Source organism: Procambarus clarkii, chromosome 60, assembly GCF_040958095.1.
Source record: "Procambarus clarkii isolate CNS0578487 chromosome 60, FALCON_Pclarkii_2.0, whole genome shotgun sequence".
Classification (NCBI taxonomy): domain Eukaryota; kingdom Metazoa; phylum Arthropoda; class Malacostraca; order Decapoda; family Cambaridae; genus Procambarus; species Procambarus clarkii.
The window spans coordinates 12,514,972-12,537,912 of NC_091209.1; the positions used below are offsets into that span (position 1 = coordinate 12,514,972).

The 22,941-nt window shown below is 45.7% G+C and overlaps 1 protein-coding gene across 2 annotated transcripts in view; it reads right to left on the reverse strand.

Annotated features, from left to right (window-relative positions):
* LOC123751525 (discoidin domain-containing receptor 2) overlaps positions 1-22,941 on the reverse strand; it is a 212,196-nt gene that overhangs the window by 184,488 nt on the left and 4,767 nt on the right. Inside the window, exon 1 of one of the 2 annotated variants that reach the window (XM_069307506.1) lies at positions 19,284-19,632. The exons of the other annotated variant lie outside the window; for it this stretch is intronic. The gene's annotated coding sequence lies outside the window, so the exon portion shown is untranslated. Of the gene's footprint in view, positions 1-19,283; positions 19,633-22,941 lie in introns of those variants that run through there. 2 annotated transcript variants of the gene reach the window in all.

The window sequence follows — 22,941 nt, forward strand, 5'->3', positions numbered from 1 at the left end:
TGCACCAGAGGTGGCACCCCTTCTAGGTATTCACATATATATATACACATCCCAGTCCTGTCCTCTGAAGCCCACATCAAAAGGATAACATCAGCGGTGTATGCAAGGCTGGCGAATATAACTACCTTCAGAAACTTGTGTAAGGAATCATTCAGAACTTTGTATACCTCATATGTCAGCTCAATACTGGAATACGCGGCTCCAGCCTGGAGTCCACATCTAGTCAAACACAAAAAGTAGTAAGAAAAAGGTTCAGAAGTATGCCACTAGGCTAGTCCCCGAGCTGAAGGGTATGAGCTACGAGGAAAGATCACTGGAACTAAACCTCACGACACTGGAACACAGAAGAGTTAGGGAAGACATGATCACTACCTATAAAAATTCTCCGAGGAATTGACAGGGTAAAGATGCAATTAGCACGGACACAGGTGGAAAAAAATGAACACAGGTGGAAACTTAATACCCAAATAAGCCATAGGGACACACAGCTTCTTCAGTGTCAGTGTAGTTAACAGGTGGAATGCATTAGGCAGTAATGTGGTGGAGGCTGACTCCATACACAGCTTCAAGTGTAGATATGATAAGAGCCCAGTAGGCTCAGGAACCTGTACACCTGTTGATTGACAGTTGAGAGGCGGGACCAAAAAAACACAAACAAGTGTATGAATGGATATATGTATGTACGTGTATGTATGAATGTATAAATGTAGTATGTGTATATACTTCCCTCGATATGTTTGCATGGTCGAGCTCTTGAGCTCCGCCTTATGATCACCTGTGTATTTCAATGATAGGCTTCAACATAGAGGCTGTTCCATAATGTATAAATATACGTGTCATGTATGTATGTCCTTACAAATGTATGTATACAATCCTAAGCAAACTCCAATTGGTGATTTAAAAAAAATAAAAACAATCATAATAATAACGAATAAAACAGATAAAAGACAAGAAAAACAGATGATTTTGTCTGTTTTTAAGATAAAAACAGAATTTTTTTTTTTAGAAAACGCCACATTCAAAATCAACTGTCACAGTCATTGCAAAATATACAATTCAGGTATTCTAGCGATTTTGCAACAAAAATAAATCCGGTTGCAAGACATTTTGGGACTAGGGGGGGAGGGGGGGGGGTCCTCCGGGCGCTGCCACACTAGAGGGCTGCAGAGTTCTTGCAAATGTTGACGAATATGGGAAGTTCTGCTGTGAACTCTCGGGATAGATATATATATATATATATATATATATATATATATATATATATATATATATATATATATATATATATATATATATATATATATATATATTTTGTCTGCTGAGGGTGAGGTAGGGAAGGGTGAGGTAGGGAAGGGTGAGGAAGGGAAGGGTGAGGAAGGGAAGGGTGAGGTAGGGAAGGGTGAGGTAGGGAAGAGGGAAGTGAGAAAGGAAGGGAGGGAGGAGAAAAGGAGGAAGGAAGGGTGAGAGGGAAGCGAGGAAGGAAGTTCCCGCCAAACACGACGAAACTACAACGTCGCTACAACGTTCGAGCAGGTTGTAACACTTCATAACAAGAGATGACAACACTGTGACAACATTGTGACAACATTGCACCAAGGTAACAATAGTGACCGTAACGTTGTGCTTGCAGGGAGAGAGAGAGAGAGTAGAAGGGCGAGAGGAAGGAGAGAGGTGAAGAGGGGAGAGAGGTGGGAAGGGGAGAGAGGTGGGAAGGGGAGAGAGGTGGGGAGGGGAGAGAGGTGGGAAGGGGAGAGAGGTGGGGAGGGGAGAGAGGTGAGATAAAGAGAGGGGGACAACAAAAATTTAGTGGGGGGGAGGGGAAGGAAGTAAAGAAGACGGAGACACATCTGAAATGTGTGAATTATGACAACGGGCGGACTGTCCGCCTGGCTGACACGATGTGGGGGTGTTGGCAGCTAAGCTAAGCTGGCTCTCTCTTGAGCTACGAGTGAGAGGTTCTTCACGTGTATTTCAGCATATATGGATATAAACAGATGAACACTGTGCAGCAGTCACATATATACACATACACTAAGATGCTTGTACACAAGTTTTAATGTTCAGTTTAAAGGCCCATTTTGTTTTGTCCGCGGCAGGGTTTTCTGGACAGTTTTTCATCTAGCAAGTATTGTTGGATTTGGGTTTTTACCAAATAGATCGAGGCCAGATATGATAGATAGATATGGATAAATATATATGGGCCACCACTAGTTCTGGTAGCGGCCCGCCAAACACACACCGGAACTACGACGTTGGTACAACGTTCGAACAAGTTTTTAACACCTAACCAGTTATAACAACCAATATAGCAAGTTGTTACAACGTTCTAATACGTCATAAACACGTTAAGCCAAGATGTAACAACTTTATTACAAGTTGTAACAAGCGGAAAACACAGTCAGTTACGGTTTGTGTTTCCAGGGGGGGGGGGGGGGGAAGCGTCTCATCTTGGAGTAATCTTTCTAACATTAGATTCCATTCCCCAGCGCTGTATAGGTTTCGAACCTTGTGAGGCCGAACCTCTATCGACATTTCGATGATGTTCCACACCTTGGAGGCTTGGTGCTTAGTGGTTGTGTTCATGGAGCAGCTGGATTGTCTGTGAATAAGAGAGAGAGAGGGGGGAGGGACGAAAGAGAAAGGGAGGTATGGAGACAGGAAGACAAGGAAGAAGGAGGAGGAAGAAGATACTTAATAGCAAATCAGCCACACATCAGGAAACCGAGAAAGGAAGATTTAAGGAACCTAAATTACATTCCACAGAAACCACCACGAGACCATCTGAACACACTACACTCCTGCTTCCTCTGAATGCCGCTAGCCTCCGTATCGAACCCCACACCGCACATGTGCGTTACTCCCCCAAACAACTACGCCAAGCGCGCGTCGCTACCCACTGACCTACGCAACAAACACAGCTACGCCGGCCATGTCCAAGCCTCACCATCAACTCCACTAATAACGTCATCAACAATAATAACGTCATCAACAACCGTCACTATAGCCAGATCAAAGAGCGGAGCGACCCTTCGCCGCAACGCTCCGTGCATCAACAGTTGTGCCAGATCCACAACAGACCTCCCTACAACAGATCAGATAAGGGGACATAAGTACAGTGCCAGTGGCCGCCTGTTGCCGTTAACAGGGGTGGGGGGGGTGGCGATGGTCGGAATGGTATGCTCTTCCCTTCCATGACTCAGTTAGCAGGTTTATATGTGATATGGAAGAGGGGAAGAGAGAGATAGGGGGGGAGAGAGAGAGAGAGACAGAGAGAGAGACAGACAGAGAGAGAGAGAGAGAGACAGAGAGACAGAGAGAGAGAGAGAGAGAGAGAGAGAGAGAGAGAGAGAGAGAGAGAGAGAGAGAGAGAGAGAGAGACAGAGAGACAGAGAGACAGAGAGACAGAGAGACAGAGACAGAGAGAGAGAGAGAGAGAGAGAGAGAGAGAGAGAGAGAGAGGGAGAGAATTTCGGTCGTAGAATGCTAGCCCTCTCTCCCACCCTCTCTCTCTAATAGGTCAATGCGAAGCCTTGTAACCCGCCGGCCACAATTTACAGTACAGACAAACTCTTCAAACCAATTACTGATTTCGTGGGTTGCGGAAGAGTGCGCATGTTTCGTGGCTTGTGGTAGCGTGCGTGTATCATGGTACACTCAATATTCGTGTGCGTGTGCTCGCCGTATTGTGCATTAACTATGTCCTCGCAGTTCCGGTTCGATGCCCGCTTCACTCCTCAAGATTCTCTCGTGTTTGGTTAAATGTTATTCTATATATGGGACTTCCAAGCCGATGCGGCACACTCTAGAATGGACCTCACATATATATTAAATTATTTTGAACTATTCCTTCCCTAGGCTTCTATAGGCTATACTTATGGTTGTAAATTTGCATGTCTTCATGATATCAACCTATTTACGGGAACCTCTGATGATGTCAACCTATTTACGGGAACCTCTGATGATGTCAACCTATTTACGGGAACCTCTGATGATGTCAACCTATTTACGGGAACCTCTGATGATGTCAACCTATTTACGGGAACCTCTGATGACGTCAACCTATTTACGGGAACCTCTGATGATGTCAACCTATTTACGGGAACCTCTGATGATGTCAACCTATTTACGGGAACCTCTGATGATGTCAACCTATTTACGGGAACCTCTGATGACGTCAACCTATTTACGGGAACCTCTGATGACGTCAACCTATTTACGGGAACCTCTGATGATGTCAACCTATTTACGGGAACCTCTGATGATGTCAACCTATTTACGGGAACCTCTGATGACCTCAACCTATTTGAGAGCCTCTGATGGTGATAAATCAGAAAAATAGGATGGGATAAATAGGATGAATTAAACATATAGGATGGTGACATCCTATTTATCTGATGTTATACAATGTGTATATCTAATTTCAGACGACGTTTCCTTTTCATGTCGTACTGTTCAATGATTCATCTAGTTCCCACCTCAATTTCCATTATCTTGCATTTTTCTGGTCTGAATTCAAACGGCCATCTCTACTAAGCCAGGACCCGGATTCACGAAGCAGTTACACAAGCACTTACGAACGTGTACATCTTTCCTCAATCTTCGACGGCTTTGGTTACATTTATTAAACAGTTTACAAGCATGAAAACTTCCCAATTAACAATTGTTATTGTTATAAACAGCCTCCTGGTGCTTCGGAGCTTATTAACTGTTTAATAATTGTCAACAAAACCGCCAAAGATTGAGAAAAGATGTACAGGTTCGTAAGTGCTTGCGTAACTGCTTCGTGAATCCGGGTCCTGGTCGCCCTGCATCTTAAAACAGTAAACACATGTCATAACAGTCATTAAATATGCATCGCAGCCATAGGAACCAATGCCTCAACCACCTCATCAAGCTAATTGATGTATACCGGGAATAGAAATAACTAACACTGACCCTTGTGGTGCCTGGGACTTACTCGGGGGTAATCTTCCCTCATGGTAACTCTCTGTTTTACACCCTAGAGGTACTCTCTCTTACAGAGATGGTATGGCACAATCCATACAACAAGGTTCCATTACATATCACAACCTGTATATACACGCACATCCGGACCATTGACAGCCAGACCGCTCCTGTGCCAGGTAAGTCCACTACGGGCTCACCATAGCCCGTGCTACTTGCAACTTGTTCAGAGTAGCTAAATCTATAACAACAACCACCATTGCCAGAGATCCTCACCAGACACAGAATATACAAATACTGCAACAAAACAAACTAAATATATATATATATATTATATATATACTTATATATATATATATATATATATATATATATATATATATATATATATATATATAATGTCGTACCTAGTAGCCAGAACGCACTTCTCAGCCTACTATGCAAGGCCTGATTTGTCTAATAAGCCAAGTTTTCATGAATTAATTGTTTTTCGGCAACCTAACCTAACTTTTTCCGCTACATAACCTAACCTAACCTATAAAGATAGGTTAGGTTAGGTAGGGTTGGTTAGGTTCGGTGATATATCTACGTTAATTTTAACTCTAATAAAAAAAAATTGACCTCATACATAATGAAATGGGTAGCTTTATCATTTCATAAGAAAAAAATTGGAGAAAATATATTAATTCAGGAAAACTTGGCTTATTAGGCAAATCGGGCCTTGAATAGTAGGCCGAGAAGTATATTCTGGCTACTAGGTACGACACACACATATATATATATATATATATATATATATATATATATATATATATATATATATATATATATATATATATATATATATATATCAGACCACGGAGGAAAAATGAAACAGGAATTTCCTTAAGTACTTTCGTATATTAAATACATCTTCAGAAGGTTGACCTTCTGAAGATGTATTTAATATACGAAAGTACTTAAGGAAATTCCTGTTTCATTTTTCCTCCGTGGTCTGACATTGTCACATTCTTAATCACGTGTTTATTTTCGTGATATACACACACACACACACAATATATATATATATATATATATATATATATATATATATATATATATATATATATGTCGTACCTAGTAGCCAGAACGCACTTCTCAGCCTACTATGCAAGGCCCGATTTGCCTAATAAGCCAAGTTTTCCTGAATTAATATATTTTCTCTAATTTTTTTCTTGTGAAATGATAAAGCTACCCATTTCATTATGTATGAGGTCAATTTTTTTTTTTTGGATATAGAATTAACGTAGATATATGACCGAACCTAACCAACCCTACCTAACCTAACCTAACCTATCTTTATAGGTTAGGTTAGGTTAGGTAGCCGAAAAAGTTAGGTTAGGTTAGGTTAGGTAGGTTAGGTAGCCGAAAAACAATTAATTCATGAAAACTTGGCTTATTAGGCAAATCGGGCCTTGCATAGTAGGCTGACAAGTGCGTTCTGGCTATTAGGTACGACATATATATATATATATATATATATATATATATATATATATATATATATATATATATATATGTGTGTGTGTCGTACCTAGTAGCCAGAATATACTTCTCGGCTTAAATTTATTTAGTGATATAATTACACACACACAATTTATATATATATATATATATATATATATATATATATATATATATATATATATATATATATATATTATATATATAAATTGTGTGTGTGTAATTATATCACTAAATAAATTTAAGTTCTAATTTGAGCTATTTAAGCAGACTCTCCATAAAGGACATTCCTTAACAATAAAGGGGAAGTGAAGAGATAGGTGGCAGCAGGGGTCCCCCAACCCCATATTCACCAGCCTCACTGCAATAAAAAATAATAAAAATAATCTAGCCTTCCTGGGCTTCTTGGGAAGATTTATTACGGCAGTATTTAGCAAACATAATTCAGGAGATATGATCTGCGCTCAGGGTGGACCAGTCTAGCCTCGGCCGCCATCACCCGCGCACACGCCTTCCCGGGGTAATTAAAAACTTATAATAGTCCCTCCATTACGGGAGAAAATGGGTGGTGGGCTGCAGTAGAAGAAAATGGGTGATAGGATGCAGTAGGAAAGAAAATGGGTGATAGGATGCAGTAGGAAAGAAAATGGGTGATAGGATGCAGTAGGGAAGAAAATGGGTGATAGGATGCAGTAGGGAAGAAAATGGATGGTGGGATGCAGTAGGAAAGAAAATGGGTGATAGGATGCAGTAGGGAAGAAAATGGATGGTGGGATGCAGTAGGAAAGAAAATGGGTGATTGGATGCAGCAGGAAAGAAAATGGGTCGTAGGATGCAGTAGGAAAGAAAATGGGTCGTGGGATGCAGTAGGAAAGAAAATGAGTTCTGAGCTGCTGAAGAAAATGGATGGTGGCTAATAAAAGAAAATGGGTAGTGTACTTTCATAGAAAATTATTATAATTTTTTTTTTGTTTAGTATATTATTGAACAAATAATTGTGAACAACTTCACAAAAGTCCCCAAGCATTTTGACCACCAGAATACCTGCTTTATAAAGCACCGAAGACCTTCACTATAATCAACTTGAATATATATATATATATATTATATATATATATATATATATATATATATATATATATATATATATATATATATATATATATGTCGTACCTAATAGCCAGAACGCACTTCTCAGCCTACTATTCAAGGCCCGATTTGCCTAATAAGCCAAGTTTTCATGAATTAATGTTTTTTCGTCTACCTAACCTACCTAACCTAACCTAACCTAGTTTTTTTTGGCTACCTAACCTAACCTTACCTATAAATATAGGTTAGGTTAGGTTAGGTAGGGTTGGTTAGGTTCGGTCATATATCTACGTTAATTTTAACTCCAATAAAAAAAATTGACGTCATACATAGAGATAAGGGTTGCTTTATCATTTCATAAGAAAAAAATTATAGTAAATATATTAATTCAGGAAAACTTGGCTTATTAGGCAAATCGGGCCTTGAATAGTAGGATGAGAAGTGAGTTCTGGCTATTAGGTACGACATATATATATATATATATATATATATATTCATTCCATTACACAACCAATAACAGGCCTCGGGGGGGGGGCCTCGTAGCCTGGTGCGGGGGGCCTCGTAGCCTGGTGGATAGCGCGCAGGATTCGTAATTCTGTGGCGCGGGTTCGATTCCCGCACGAGGTAGAAGCAAATGGGCAAAGTTTCTTTCACCCTGAATGCCCCTGTTACCTAGCAGTAAATAGGTACCTGGGAGTTAGTCAGCTGTCTCGGGCTGCTTCCTGGGGGTGGAGGCCTGGTCGAGGACCTGGCCGCGGGGACACTAAAGCCCCGAAATCATCTCAAGATAACCTCAAGAAGGCCATTTTTTATTAAATAAGCAACAACAAATTTTAAAATACAAGTTTGTAATGGTTTATCATCAGTAATTAATTAGCTATGAGGCTAATAAGTTGTTGATAAAATATAAATTAAAATTTAAAGGAATATGTAGATTGAGAAATTGTTGCCGCTGTACTTGCTCAATAGAGGAGTGAGCGTTTGTGCAATACTGGCAACATTGCTCTGCCCTAGGAACCAGATGCCAGATTCACGAAGCAGTTACGCAAGCACTTACGAACGTGAACATCTTTCCTCAATCTTTGACGGCTTTGGTTACATTTATTAAACAGTTTACAAGCATGAAAACTTGTCAATCAACTGTTGTTATTGTTATAAACAGCCTCCTGGTGCTTCGAAGCTCATTAACTTAAATAATTGTAAACAAAGCCGCCAAAGACTGAGGAAAGATGTACAGGTTCGTAAGTGCTTGCGTAACTGCTTCGTGAATCTGGCCCCAGGAGCCTGGCAACACTGCCCCCCCCCTCCCCCAGGAACCTGGCAACACTGCCCCCTCCCCCAGGAGCCTGGCAACACTGCCCCCCTCCCCCAGGAGCCTGTCAACACTGCCCCCCTCCCCCAGGAGCCTGGCAACACTGCCCCCCCCTCCCCCAGGAGCCTGGCAACACTGCCTCCCTCCTCCCCCAGGAACCTGGCAACACTGCCTCCCTCCTCCCCCAGGAACCTGGCAACACTGCCCCCCCTCCCCCAGGAACCTGGCAACACTGCCCCCCCTCCCCCAGGAACCTGGCAACACTGCCCTCCCTCCCCCAGGAGCCTGGCAACACTGCCTCCCCCCTCCCCCAGGAACCTGGCAACACTGCCTCCCCCCTCCCCCAGGAACCTGGCAACACTGACCCCCCTCCCCCAGGAACCTGGCAACACTGCCCCCCCCCTCCCCCAGGAACCTGGCAACACTGCCCTCCCTCCCCCAGGAGCCTGGCAACACTGCCTCCCCCCTCCCCCAGGAACCTGGCAACACTGCCTCCCTCCTCCCCCAGGAACCTGGCAACACTGCCTCCCTCCTCCCCCAGGAACCTGGCAACACTGCCCCCCCTCCCCCAGGAACCTGGCAACACTGCCCCCCCTCCCCCAGGAACCTGGCAACACTGCCCTCCCTCCCCCAGGAGCCTGGCAACACTGCCTCCCCCCTCCCCCAGGAACCTGGCAACACTGCCTCCCTCCTCCCCCAGGAACATGGCAACACTGACCCCCCTCCCCCAGGAACCTGGCAACACTGCCCCCCCCCTCCCCCAGGAACCTGGCAACACTGCCTCCCTCCTCCCCCAGGAACCTGGCAACACTGCCCCCCCTCCCCCAGGAGCCTGGCAACACCCCCCCCTCCCCCAGGAGCCTGGCAACACTGCCCCCCCCACTCCCCCAGGAGCCTGGCAACACCCCCCCCCTCCCCCAGGAGCCTGGCAACACTGCCCCCCTCCCCCAGGAACCTGGCAACACTGCCCCCCCCCTCCCCCAGGAGCCTGGCAACTCTACCCCCCTCCTCCCCTAGGAACCTGGCAACACTGCCTCCCTCCTCCCCCAGGAACCTGGCAACACTGCCCCCAGGAGCCTGGCAACACTGCCCCCCCCCCCTCCCCCAGGAGCCTGGCAACACTGCCCCCCTCTCCCCCAGGAGCCTGGCAACACTACCCCCCTCCTCCCCCAGGAGCCTGGCAACACCCCCCTCTCCCCCAGGAACCGCACCAGACACGGACCTGACAACGCTAAGACAGCTACCATGAACGCGTTGATGTTATCGCCGGTCACATCTCCCAAGAGTTTCTTCCAACAATTTACACCGAGAGGCAATTGGGCGATAACAGAGAGAACTAGGGGGGGGGGGAGAACAGGGGCAGGTAGCAGGGGTAATCTTCCCCTGGACCACGCCCAACCCCCTGGCTGCTGTGGCACGTTGTGGGCTGGTTGACAGGTACAGGGGGAGGGAGGGGGTGGTGGTGGTTGAGTGGTAGAGGGGGGGAAGGGGGGAGGAGTGGTAAAGGGGTGGGGGGGGGGCTAGTAGTAAAAGGGGGGGGGTTTGAGAGGTAGAGGGGGAGGGGTGGTGGTTGAGTGGTAGAAGGGGAGGGGGCGGTGGTTGAGTGGTAGAGTGGGGGGGGTTGAGTGGTAGAGTGGGGGGGGGTTGAGTGGTAGAGTGGGGGGGGGTAGAGTGGGGGGGTTGAGTGGTAGAGTGGGGGGGGTTGAGTGGTAGAGTGGGGGGGGGGTTGAGTGGTAGAGTGGGGGGGTTGAGTGGTAGAGTGGGGGGGGGTGGTGGTAGAGGGGGAGGGGGTGGTGGTTGAGTGGTAGAGGGGGAGGGGGTGGTGGTAGAGGGGGAGGGGGGTGGTGGTAGAGGGGGAGGGGGGGTGGTAGAGGGGGAGGGGGTGGTGGTTGAGTGGTAGAGGGGGAGGGGGTGGTGGCAGAGGTAGAGGGGGAGGGGGTGGTGGCTGAGTGGTAGAGGGGGAGGGGGTGGTGGCTGAGTGGTAGAGGGGGAGGGGGTGGTGGTAGAGGGGGAGGGGGTGGTGGCAGTGGTAGAGGGGGAGGGGGGTGGTGGTAGAGGGGGAGGGGGTGGTGGTAGAGGGGGAGGGGGTGGTGGTAGAGGGGGAGGGGGTGGTGGTAGAGGGGGAGGGGGTGGTGGTAGAGGGGGAGGGGGTGGTGGTAGAGGGGGAGGGGGTGGTGGTATAGGGGGAGGGGGTGGTGGTAGAGGGGGAGGGGGTGGTGGTAGAGGGGGAGGGGGGTGTAAATAATATATAATTTACAAGGTAAAAGTACAAAGGGACATAAACCAGGAGCCATAACTTGGGCGGGGAATAATTTGGGGAAGATCACATTGATGGGCTTCCGAGAGCTGCAGCCCTGGGAGGGGGGGGGCAGCCCTGGGAGGGGGGGCAGCCCTGGGAGGGGGGGCAGCCCTGGGAGGGGGGGCAGCCCTGGGGGGGGCAGCCCTGGGAGGGGGGGGCAGCCCTGGGAGGGGGGGGGGCAGCCCTGGGAGGGGGGGGCAGCCCTAGGAGGGGGGGGGGCAGCCCTGGGAGGGAAGCAGCCCTGGGAGGGAAGCAGCCCTAGGAGGGGGGGGCAGCCCTGGGAGGGAAGCAGCCCTAGGAGGGGGGGCAGCCCTGGGAAGGAAGCAGCCCTGGGAGGGAAGCAGCCCTAGGAGGGAGGCAGCCCTGGGAGGGAAGCAGCCCTAGGAGGGGGGGGCAGCCCTGGGAGGGAAGCAGCCCTAGGAGGGAGGCAGCCCTAGGAGGGGGGGGGCAGCCCTGGGAGGGAAGCAGCCCTAGGAGGGAGGCAGCCCTGGGAGGGAAGCAGCCCTGGGAGGGAAGCAGCCCTAGGAGGGGGGGGGCAGCCCTGGGAGGGAAGCAGCCCTAGGAGGGAGGCAGCCCTGGGAGGGAAGCAGCCCTAGGAGGGGGGGGGCAGCCCTGGGAGGGAAGCAGCCCTAGGAGGGAAGCAGTCCTGGGACCCGAGGCTAGTGGCTGTTGGATGATGTTTTGGTGGAGGGTTTAACTCTATCGTGAGGCTATGTTAAGGTGAGTACCTGAGTGTAATTATCTAAGTGTAGTTACAGGATGAGAGCTACGATCGGTTTCCCGTCTTTCCACAGCCCGTCCTACAAAGACCCATATTTATGAAAAACGGTTTACACACGACTCGATTGATTTTGTTCGAACACTTCCGGAACAAGTGCTTCACTGACGAATTCATTTCGAACCACAACGCTGTAAATGCTTCACCCACGTACTACAAATACAAATAATCGCCAACAGAATCTAAACACCTAACCTAACCTATGCCTATATATGCACAATATGCTATAATATTAATTTATATTTGAGAGTATTCCTGTTTTGAATGAACAGCATGTAAAAATTTATGAATGCGTCTGTGGGGTCGACCGCTGGATGTAATGGACTTGAGTCGAGGACGGGTTGCTTACCAGTACTCTTTGTCGTATGACGCCTTCAAGGTACTGGTGGTGGTGGTGGTGGTGGTACTGGGTGTGCGCGCGCTTGTCTGTCTGTGTGTGTGTATTCACCTATATTCTTGACTCCTGTGTGCGTGCTGTGTAGGTGTGTGCGTGTGTGTCTGTGCACGTGTGCATGTATACTGGCACGTGCGTAAAATACTTGAAAACCTTATCAACATTTTTTAGAATCTTGAAAATCATCAATTTCCCATTTCGTTACCAAATTATATCTCGCTTAGTTACCACAATGAAATAAATAAACGTGCAAATTTAGGACAAGACAAAAAATGGAGATTTAAACCCCGGTAAACTTAAATATGAACCAAAATCCCCATATAAAATATGAAGAAAATTAACTGCCAATTTAAGTCAAGACGCTCAGACAACCACCCAATTAAACCCAACGAGCGCCGACCATTATGTTCAAGCACTCAACACGGGACAGTTTGCACGAGTTAAGCCTCACATAAAATTATGTTAATTTATATAACATTACTTGAGAAGTCGTGGCCAATTCAGCCTAAGCTGCAGGATATGTAAAAATGTCAGCCTAAGCTTAATTATGATAAACACACACACACACATATATATATATTATATATAATATATATAATATATATATATATATATATATTATATATATATATATATATAATATATATATGATGTCGTACTTAGTAGCCAGAACGTCGTACTTGGCCTACAATGCAAGGCCCGATTTGCCAAGTTTTCCTGAATTAATATATTTTCTCTAATTTTTTTCTTATGAAATGATAAAGCTACCCATTTCATTATGTATGAGGTCAATTTTTTTTTATTGGAGTTAAAATTAACGTAGATATATGACCGAAGCTAACCAACCCTACCTAACCTAACCTAACCTATCTTTATAGGTTAGGTTAGGTAGCTGAAAAAGTTAGGTAGGTTAGGTTAGGTAGGTTAGGTAGCCGAAAAAGTTAGGTAGGTTAGGGAGTCGAAAAAATATTCATGAAAACTTGGCTTATTAGGCAAATCGGGCCTTGCATAGTAGGCTGAGAAGTGCGTTCTGGCTACTAGGTACGACATATATATTAATATTTCCTGAGAAGTACCAAATATACAAATGCGAAACAACGACAAAATATTAAATACAATTCAAATTAAAAACATGACACCCAATACAAATTAAAACCATTAACCAAACTGTTTACTGAAAAACGATATATAAATATTAAAGAATGTTATTTTAAACTGTGAAGCAAAGCAGTCAGCTCAGATATCTAATGAGACGCGCGATATAGTGTTTAAGAACATGGAAAAAATGATGGGAGTGGTTTGGCATGATGTTGTTTGTCGAGGCTACACCTATTCTTTACGGTAATGGAGGGGGGGGGGGGGGGGAGGGGGGTGGTTCTTGACTCCTGTGTAGGTGTGTTGAGGATAAGAGGGATTATCAACACGTGTGGGGTGCTGTGCAGATATGCAACACCTCGATACCGTTAGGCTGTGATGCAGTGGAGGCAGGGCGGCAGTGGGAGAGGGGGGGGACGGGGGGGGGGGGTTGCCTCTTCAAGTCCAGTCCCTGACTGGACTTGAAGAGGCGAGAGAATCACTTAAGGGCAATGGGAGGAGCACCCCGGCAGCACCTGTCTGAGCCACACTAGCATACACCGCCCTTTACCTCAAGGTCAACAAGGCCCGGTTCCTACACCTACACCACAGGCAGGGCGATTAACCATGTTCTGGTTCTTAAACGCGTTCCCTGTTCTCTCTCTTGACACTTTGCAGCCCCTGCTCTGACTTCTGGAGTGTCTGCTACGTCTGGAGCAGCGGAGGGCGTCGCCTCGCACCTGGACCCGGATTCACGAAGCAGTTACACAAGTACTTACGAACGTGTACATCGTTTCTTAATCTTTGACGGCTTTAGTTACATTTATTAGACAGTTTACAAGCATGAAAACTTGCCAATCATCCGTTGGTGTTGTTATAAACAGCCTCCTGGTGCTTCGGAGAGGAAGGAAATATTGAGGAAATATGTACAGGTTCGTAAGTGCTTGCGTAACTGCTTCGTGAATTTGGCCCCCTGGAGTATAGCTTTTGAAGCAGTAATAAGGTGATTGGCTTCCTGCAGTAGTTAAGACGTCTGTTGACATGTAATACGAATCCCAGTGGTAAATTAACCCGCTTTCTATGGTTGTAATCCCTCTCCACCCCAACCAAAACTGTAATGATTTTTTTCCTATAAAATCACTGACAAATTTTTAAATCCAAATCCATGTTGTACAGTATATCATCAAAATATCTACGTTGTAACGTGTCACTTAAGTATACTAAACTTTATGTAAACCTAAATATAAGTGTGCAACATATATATAAAGTTTACTTATTGGGAACCCGTTGAACGGGTTTAACGGGAGAGCCGGTCGGCCGAGCGGACAGCACGCTGGACTTTTGATCCTGTGGTCCTGGGTTCGATCCCAGGCGCCGTTGAGAAACAATGGGCAGAGTTTCTTTCACCCTATGCCCCTGTTACCTAGCAGTAAAATAGGTACCTGGGTGTTAGTCAGCTGTCACGGGCTGCTTCCTGGGGGTGGAGGCCTGGTCGAGGACCGGGCCGCGGGGACACTAAAGCCCCGAAATCATCTCAAGATAGAACGGTGATTAAGGCCTAACAACCTCCGACAGGGTTATTAAGGTCACCGTAACAGCTTATACTTACCAATCAAGATGTATACTAACCAACCAAAATGTATACTAACCAATCAAGATGTATACTAACCAATCAAGATGTATACTAACCAATCAAGATGTATACTAACCAATCAAGATGTATACTAACCAATCAAGATGTATACTAACCAATCAAGATGTATACTAACCAATCAAGATGTATACTAACCAAGAAGTATACTTTGGTCTTGAACATCGTCCAAGAACAAAAAAAAAACTATATAAACCCAGAGGAGTTGGTGGGGTATATATACATCCCTCTCTGTATATGCCCGTGTGTTGAGAAATTGGTATACCATTGTCGAATACCTAATCCTATTCCGATTTTGTGGTCCCGGGTTCGAGGCGCGGACGATCCAAGTGACTGAAACCCGCCTGATCTACTGAGTCCGATGCATAGAAAACCAGAGTATATGTGAACCGTAGTTGAATAGCCTGGTTACGACAACGTACAAAACACGACGGTTGGAGGATGGTTTCAGTAATATTGGAGGAAGAGCAAGGGGGGGGTGGGGGGTCGTTGGAGGGGTGGTGGTCAAGGTGGTGACGGCAGTGATTGGTGGAAGTGGTGGTTAGAGTACTGATGATGGTGGTGGTTGAGGTGGTAGTTTGCTGTGGTGATGGTATCCGTGGCAGCGCTTGTTGGGTTCACCTTACTGGTTGATGGGTGTTGGTGGGGCGTTGGCTGGGCTATCATCAACCTCGTCCTTGCTGGGTTTACCACCTTCTGGTGGTTGTTGGTGGGTGTGGTGGTGGTTGTGGGTGGGTGTAGGTGGTGGTTGTTTGTGGGTGTGGTGGTGGTTGTGGGGGTGTGGTTGTGGGTGGGTGTGGGTGGTGGGTGTGGGTGGTGGGTGTGGGTGGTTGTTGGTGGGTGTGGGTGGGTGGTTGTTGGTGGGTGTGGGTGGGTGGGTGTGGGTGGGTGTGGGTGGGTGGGTGTGGGTGGGTGTGGGTGGGTGTGGTGGTGGTTGTGGGGGTGGGTGTGGTGGTGGTTGTGGGGGTGGGTGTGGTGGTGGTTGTGGGGGTGGTTGTGGGGGTGGGTGTGGTGGTGGTTGTGGGGGTGGTTGTGGGTGGGTGTGGGGGTGGTTGTGGGTGGGTGTGGTTGAATAGTGGATGTAGGTGAGAACAGTGGATGTAGGTGAGAACAGTGGATGTAGGTGAGAACAGTGGTTGTAGGTGAGAACAGTGGTTGTAGGTGAGAACAGTGGTTGTAGGTGAGAACAGTGGTTGTAGGTGAGAACAGTGGTTGTAGGTGAGAACAGTGGTTGTAGGTGAGAACAGTGGTTGTAGGTGAGAACAGTGGTTGTAGGTGAGAACAGTGGTTGTAAGTGAGAACAGTGGTTGTAAGTGAGAATAGTGGTTGTAAGTGAGAACAGTGGTTGTAGGTGAGAATAGTGGTTGTAAGTGAGAATAGTGGTTGTAGGTGAGAATAGTGGTTGTAAGTGAGAACAGTGGTTGTAGGTGAGAACAGTGGTTGTAGGTGAGAACAGTGGTTGTAGGTGAGAACAGTGGTTGTAGGTGAGAACAGTGGTTGTAGGTGAGAACAGTGGTTGTAGGTGAGAACAGTGGTTGTAGGTGAGAACAGTGGTTGTAGGTGAGAACAGTGGTTGTAGGTGAGAACAGTGGTTGTAGGTGAGAACAGTGGTTGTAGGTGAGAACAGTGGTTGTAGGTGAGAACAGTGGTTGTAGGTGAGAACAGTGGTTGTAGGTGAGAACAGTGGTTGTAGGTGAGAACAGTGGTTGTAGGTGAGAACAGTGGTTGTAGGTGAGAATAGTGGTTGTAGGTGAGAATAGTGGTTGTAAGTGAGAATAGTGGTTGTAAGTGAGAATAGTGGTTGTAGGTGAGAACAGTGGTTGTAAGTGAGAACAGTGGTTGTAAGTGAGAACAGTGGTTGTAAGTGAGAACAGTGGTTGTAGGTGAGAACAGTGGTTGTAGGTGAGAACAGTGGTTGTAGGTGAGAACAGTGGTTGTTGGTGAGAACAGTGGTTGTAGGAGAGAAGTGGTTGTAGGAGAGAAGTGGTTGTAGGAGAGAAGTGGTTGTAGGTGAGAATAGTGGTGTGGAGGGACAGAGACAGTGGGAGGGGGGGGGGTGAGGGACAGAGACAGTGGGGGGGGGTGTGTGGAGGAACAGAGACAGTGGGGGGGTGAGGGACAGAGACAGTGGGAGGGAGGGGGGGTGAGGGACAGAGACAGTGGGGGGGTGAGGGACAGAGACAGTGGGGGGGGGGTGATAATTCACCTCTGTACCTCTGATAAACACAACATTAAACGACCAAAGAATCGCCGATGAGCATCGCTTCTCTAATAGACAGTCAGCTGTACGAATTATCCGGTAATTGACGTATCTTCTGACGCTACAAGACACTGCATCTCGCATATAAGGGACACAGTAACAGATGGCGCTTAATACCAATAAAACTTTCAATCACTATTTTCTTGCTCGAGTCAGGTAAAAAAAAAAATGCAGCCTGATAATCTTGCCAATTTAAGCATCCCAAAATTTATTGGATTTTTTCTAGTTATTGATTTTTTATCCATCAGAGATAATTTAAAAAGTTTGAATATCGAAAAATGTTTTTATGGAATAAAAAATCGTTATAGAAGTTCTTTTAAAACTTGAAAATTCTATCAAAAGTTTGTTTTATCACCGATGATTGTCACCTTACCCGCCTCCTGCTCTCTCAGGCCCAACTATGTGGGATCCCAGCTACGAGGAGACTGGAGCCTCCCAGTCATCGATCCACGTTTAGCGTACAGTCCGTTTTCTATCGATCTAACTCCGTAAAATCTGAACTCATTCATAACTTAGCTTAACCAAGCACGTTCGAACTCAAGAAATTCACTTAATCTATCGAAGCCGGTGCTCATAAAACGTCCCTTTTACTGTGTTTTAAACTTCATCACTACGTCGCATTTTTTAACGTTTTGGTCCATTCCGGGAAAAAATGCGACGCATTAGTAAGGGTGAAACTGCAGAACTCTTGACATGTCGACCAGATATACATGGAAACTGCTTCGTTGTTTTTCTATATGCAAAGCATTCTTTAACTGCAGCATGTCCTCGTCAACAGTGGCCAAAGGCTCGTTAATCCAGCCGTCAAACCCCTTGTTTATGAATGAAAAACGGTTTACAACCAACCCGTCCTGAGACCAAGTCTATTCCATCCAGCGGTTGATCCCCAAAAACGCATTCATAAATTTTAACATGCTGTTCATTCTAAACAGGAATTTTCTCAAATATAAATTAATATTATAATAGTATATTGTGCATATATAGACATAGGTTAATTTAGGTGTTTAGGTTCTGTTGGCGATTATTTGTATTTGTAGTACGTGGGTGAAGCATTTACAGCGTTGTGGTTCGAACAAAAGTCGTCAGTGAAGCACTTGTTCCGGAAGTGTTCGAACGTCAGCAGTTGTGAGTCGTGTGTAAACCGTTTTTCATTCAAGAACAGGGGGTTTGGCGGGTGCATGGAATGGACTTTGGGTCTTTGTTTGGAGGACGGACTGCTCACAACTGATGACGTCCGAATACTTCTGAAACAAGTGCTTGGCTCACGTCCTCTGTTCGAACCACAATTCTATAAATGCTTCACCCACGAACTTCAAATACAAATAATCGCCAACAGAACCTAAACACCTAACCTAACCTACGCCTAACTATACATACTATTTTTATGTATAATAATATTAATTTATATACGAGAACAAACAAATGTTTAATACACAGTATGTTAAAATTGATGAATGCGGCTGGGGGAGGACAGCCGCTGCTTTAACCACCCTAGTGTGACGACGGGTTATATAAACATTTCTGCCACGTAGTGTAACTGCAGGTAATTACCAACAACGATCTTCACAACTAGGAAATATTTATATCTGCTAATATACCACTAAGTTTTACACAGTAACTTCCCGATCACGATAATGAGTGTTAGATAAGGACAACCTGCAGGCGATAAGAAGCGTTCAGTCACATTACAACACGGAAGGTCTTCCCCACGAAATTTTATGACTATGGAAAATTTCCAACGCGAAAAATCGTCGCCACCGAAAATCTTCAACGCGAAATATCGCCGCCACGGAAAATCTTCAACGCGAAATATCGCCGCCACCGAAAATCTTCAACGCGAAATATCGCCGCCACCGAAAATCTTCAACGCGAATATTTGTCGCCACGAAAAATCATCACGAATATGTATCTCCCCGAAAATTCATGACCTTTGTAATTGGTGGTTACGACAGTTAGTGACAACAATCGTTTACACCTACCTGATCATCACCACGTTGTTGTTGTTGTTAAAGATTCGCTACCTGGAACAAAGTTCCAAGTAGCACGGGCTATGGCGAGCCCGTGTCACCAGCTTGCTGCGATCTTGCCAGTAAACAATCAGGACACCTCCACGGACACAGAAATCCCCCACCACGGACACAGAAATCCTCCTCCACGGACACAGAAATCCTCCACTACCGATACCAGCTTCCCGACACTGTCCAAAATCTTGATTCGGTTCCTCGCCCCAACGCCAATTAAATCCAGTAGTTAACAATCCCGAAAACGAGGTCAGGCGGTCGAACGAGCACAACCACTTCTCACCAGAGTTTAACGCAAACTGAGACTCTCCGGCTCTCAACCATGGTCGAGACGGCGCGTTCTTATTGGTTCAATCCTAGTTCTCTCAACCAATCATAATACCACGAAACATTCCTGCCTATTGGTCAAACTGTATCACGCTGTATCGTGACGGATACAATAGTGTCACTTGCCAATCGACATCTTTTTAGCCTCTAGAATACAAAATTTAGAGAATACATCACTGACATACAAATTTATTAATAAATTGACCCCTAAAACAGCTCATTTTGTGCTTCTGCACTGAGCAGACAGCTACACATATGACTGACAACTGTCACATGTGTAGTTGTGATACATATGTAGACACATACATATTGTGATACATGTTATGTATCATGTTGTTTAGTGTAGCTGCATAAATGCTGATAAATATGTTAATTACAAACACCTGCGCTAGGATTAATCAAGCATTTACCCAAACACTTGCGAAACCTGTACATCTTTGGATAATTGGATAACCAAAGATAGTGCCGATAAAACGATGAATTGTAAAAAATTATCCCTCTGTAAGTGATCCAAGAGACTCGCTAAACTGTCAATCCTTATCCTGGGAACTGTTTCTGTTATTTAATCCACGAAATTGATCTTGTTAGTAAATAGTTTAAAGTACTCGCACGGGATAGTAGATTTACGTGAATATCAACACTCAGCCACTTGAAGTCAGGATATGTATAAATCTACGCATCCTAATTCTTCAATCCTTTTTGTGTAGTGAAATTTTAAATAAAGTTAGATATATACACACACACTAAAAGAATAGGGGTGGTAGGGGAAGAAAATATCAAAGTGTTCAGTGAGGATCCACAAGGTCTTCTCCGAGTACTCATTATTTTCTTCTCCGAGGCTATGGGTCCCTACATTTGCACCAGAGGTGGTATCCCCTTTTAGGTTAAAAAAAAATAAATAAAATCTACGCATATACTTTCTCATTTGTTCTCCGTGTACACACACACACACACACACACACACACACACACACATGGAACCTATACCTTACGAACCTATATACCACCAAAGAGCCAAAGCTCAACCCCCTCAAGCACAAATAGGTGAGTACACACACACACACACACACACACACACACACACAGACACACACACACACACACACACACACACACACACACACACACACACACACACACACACACACACACACACATGGAACCTATACCTTACGAACCTATATACCACCAAAGAGCCAAAGCTCAACCCCCTCAAGCACAAATAGGTGAGTGCACACACACACACACACACACACACACACACACACACACACACACACACACACACACACACACACACACACACACACACACACGCACTTGCCAATGAGATTTTATCGCCAGAAATCACACAAACATTTATAAAGGAAACAGATCTTGCGCGCCATATCCACCACTTCCCATTTTCTACGCCTCCCCGACCAACCCTTATTAGCTTATTTCGCCAGAATTACAAAACACAGAAAAATCATTGAGAAATTATTTTCTCTCAAGCAAATAGCACAAAATCAATCATTCGTATTTTTCCCAAGCAAAAATACTTATATATATTTTCCCATAAGAAATACCTCATGGTTTGGTTGCGTCTCTGAATTTGCTAATCGATCAAAATTTGTTGTTTTGCTTGGGTGTGAGTTATGTTTGATAATTGCAAATGACGCGTGGTTGGAAACAGAGTTGCTTGGGCAGAGTTGCTTGGGCAGAGTTGCTTGGGCAGAGTTGGGAATGGTTTGGCTGCATTCTTCTCCAGTAAGTTTATCATTTAATTTATCTCTGTTGTTTGCGTGTAGAAATGTCCGGTGTTGCTCGGACTAACAGAGAGTACAGAGAGTACAGAGAGAGACAGAGAGTACAGAGAGAGACAGAGAGTACAGAGAGAGAGACAGAGAGTACAGAGAGAGAGACAGAGAGTACAGAGAGAGACAGAGAGTACAGAGAGACAGAGAGTACAGAGAGAGAGACAGAGAGTACAGAGAGAGACAGAGAGTACAGAGAGAGACAGAGAGTACAGAGAGACAGAGAGTACAGAGAGAGAGACAGAGAGTACAGAGAGACAGAGAGTACAGAGAGAGAGACAGAGAGTACAGAGAGAGACAGAGAGTACAGAGAGAGAGACAGAGAGTACAGAGAGACAGAGAGTACAGAGAGACAGAGAGTACAGAGAGAGACAGAGAGTACAGAGAGAGAGACAGAGAGTACAGAGAGAGACAGAGAGTACAGAGAGACAGAGAGTACAGAGAGAGAGACAGAGAGTACAGAGAGACAGAGAGTACAGAGAGAGAGACAGAGAGTACAGAGAGAGACAGAGAGTACAGAGAGAGAGACAGAGAGTACAGAGAGAGACAGAGAGTACAGAGAGAGAGACAGAGAGTACAGAGAGAGACAGAGAGTACAGAGAGACAGAGAGTACAGAGAGAGAGACAGAGAGTACAGAGAGAGAGACAGAGAGTACAGAGAGAGACAGAGAGTACAGAGAGAGAGACAGAGAGTACAGAGAGAGACAGAGAGTACAGAGAGACAGAGAGTACAGAGAGAGAGACAGAGAGTACAGAGAGACAGAGAGTACAGAGAGACAGAGAGTACAGAGAGAGACAGAGAGTACAGAGAGAGAGACAGAGAGTACAGAGAGAGACAGAGAGTACAGAGAGACAGAGAGTACAGAGAGAGAGACAGAGAGTACAGAGAGACAGAGAGTACAGAGAGACAGAGAGTACAGAGAGAGACAGAGAGTACAGAGAGAGAGACAGAGAGTACAGAGAGAGACAGAGAGTACAGAGAGAGACAGAGAGTACAGAGAGAGAGACAGAGAGTACAGAGAGAGACAGAGAGTACAGAGAGAGAGACAGAGAGTACAGAGAGAGACAGAGAGTACAGAGAGACAGAGAGTACAGAGAGAGAGACAGAGAGTACAGAGAGAGAGACAGAGAGTACAGAGAGAGACAGAGAGTACAGAGAGAGAGACAGAGAGTACAGAGAGAGACAGAGAGTACAGAGAGACAGAGAGTACAGAGAGAGAGACAGAGAGTACAGAGAGACAGAGAGTACAGAGAGACAGAGAGTACAGAGAGAGACAGAGAGTACAGAGAGAGAGACAGAGAGTACAGAGAGAGACAGAGAGTACAGAGAGACAGAGAGTACAGAGAGAGAGACAGAGAGTACAGAGAGACAGAGAGTACAGAGAGACAGAGAGTACAGAGAGACAGAGAGTACAGAGAGAGACAGAGAGTACAGAGAGAGAGACAGAGAGTACAGAGAGAGACAGAGAGTACAGAGAGAGAGACAGAGAGTA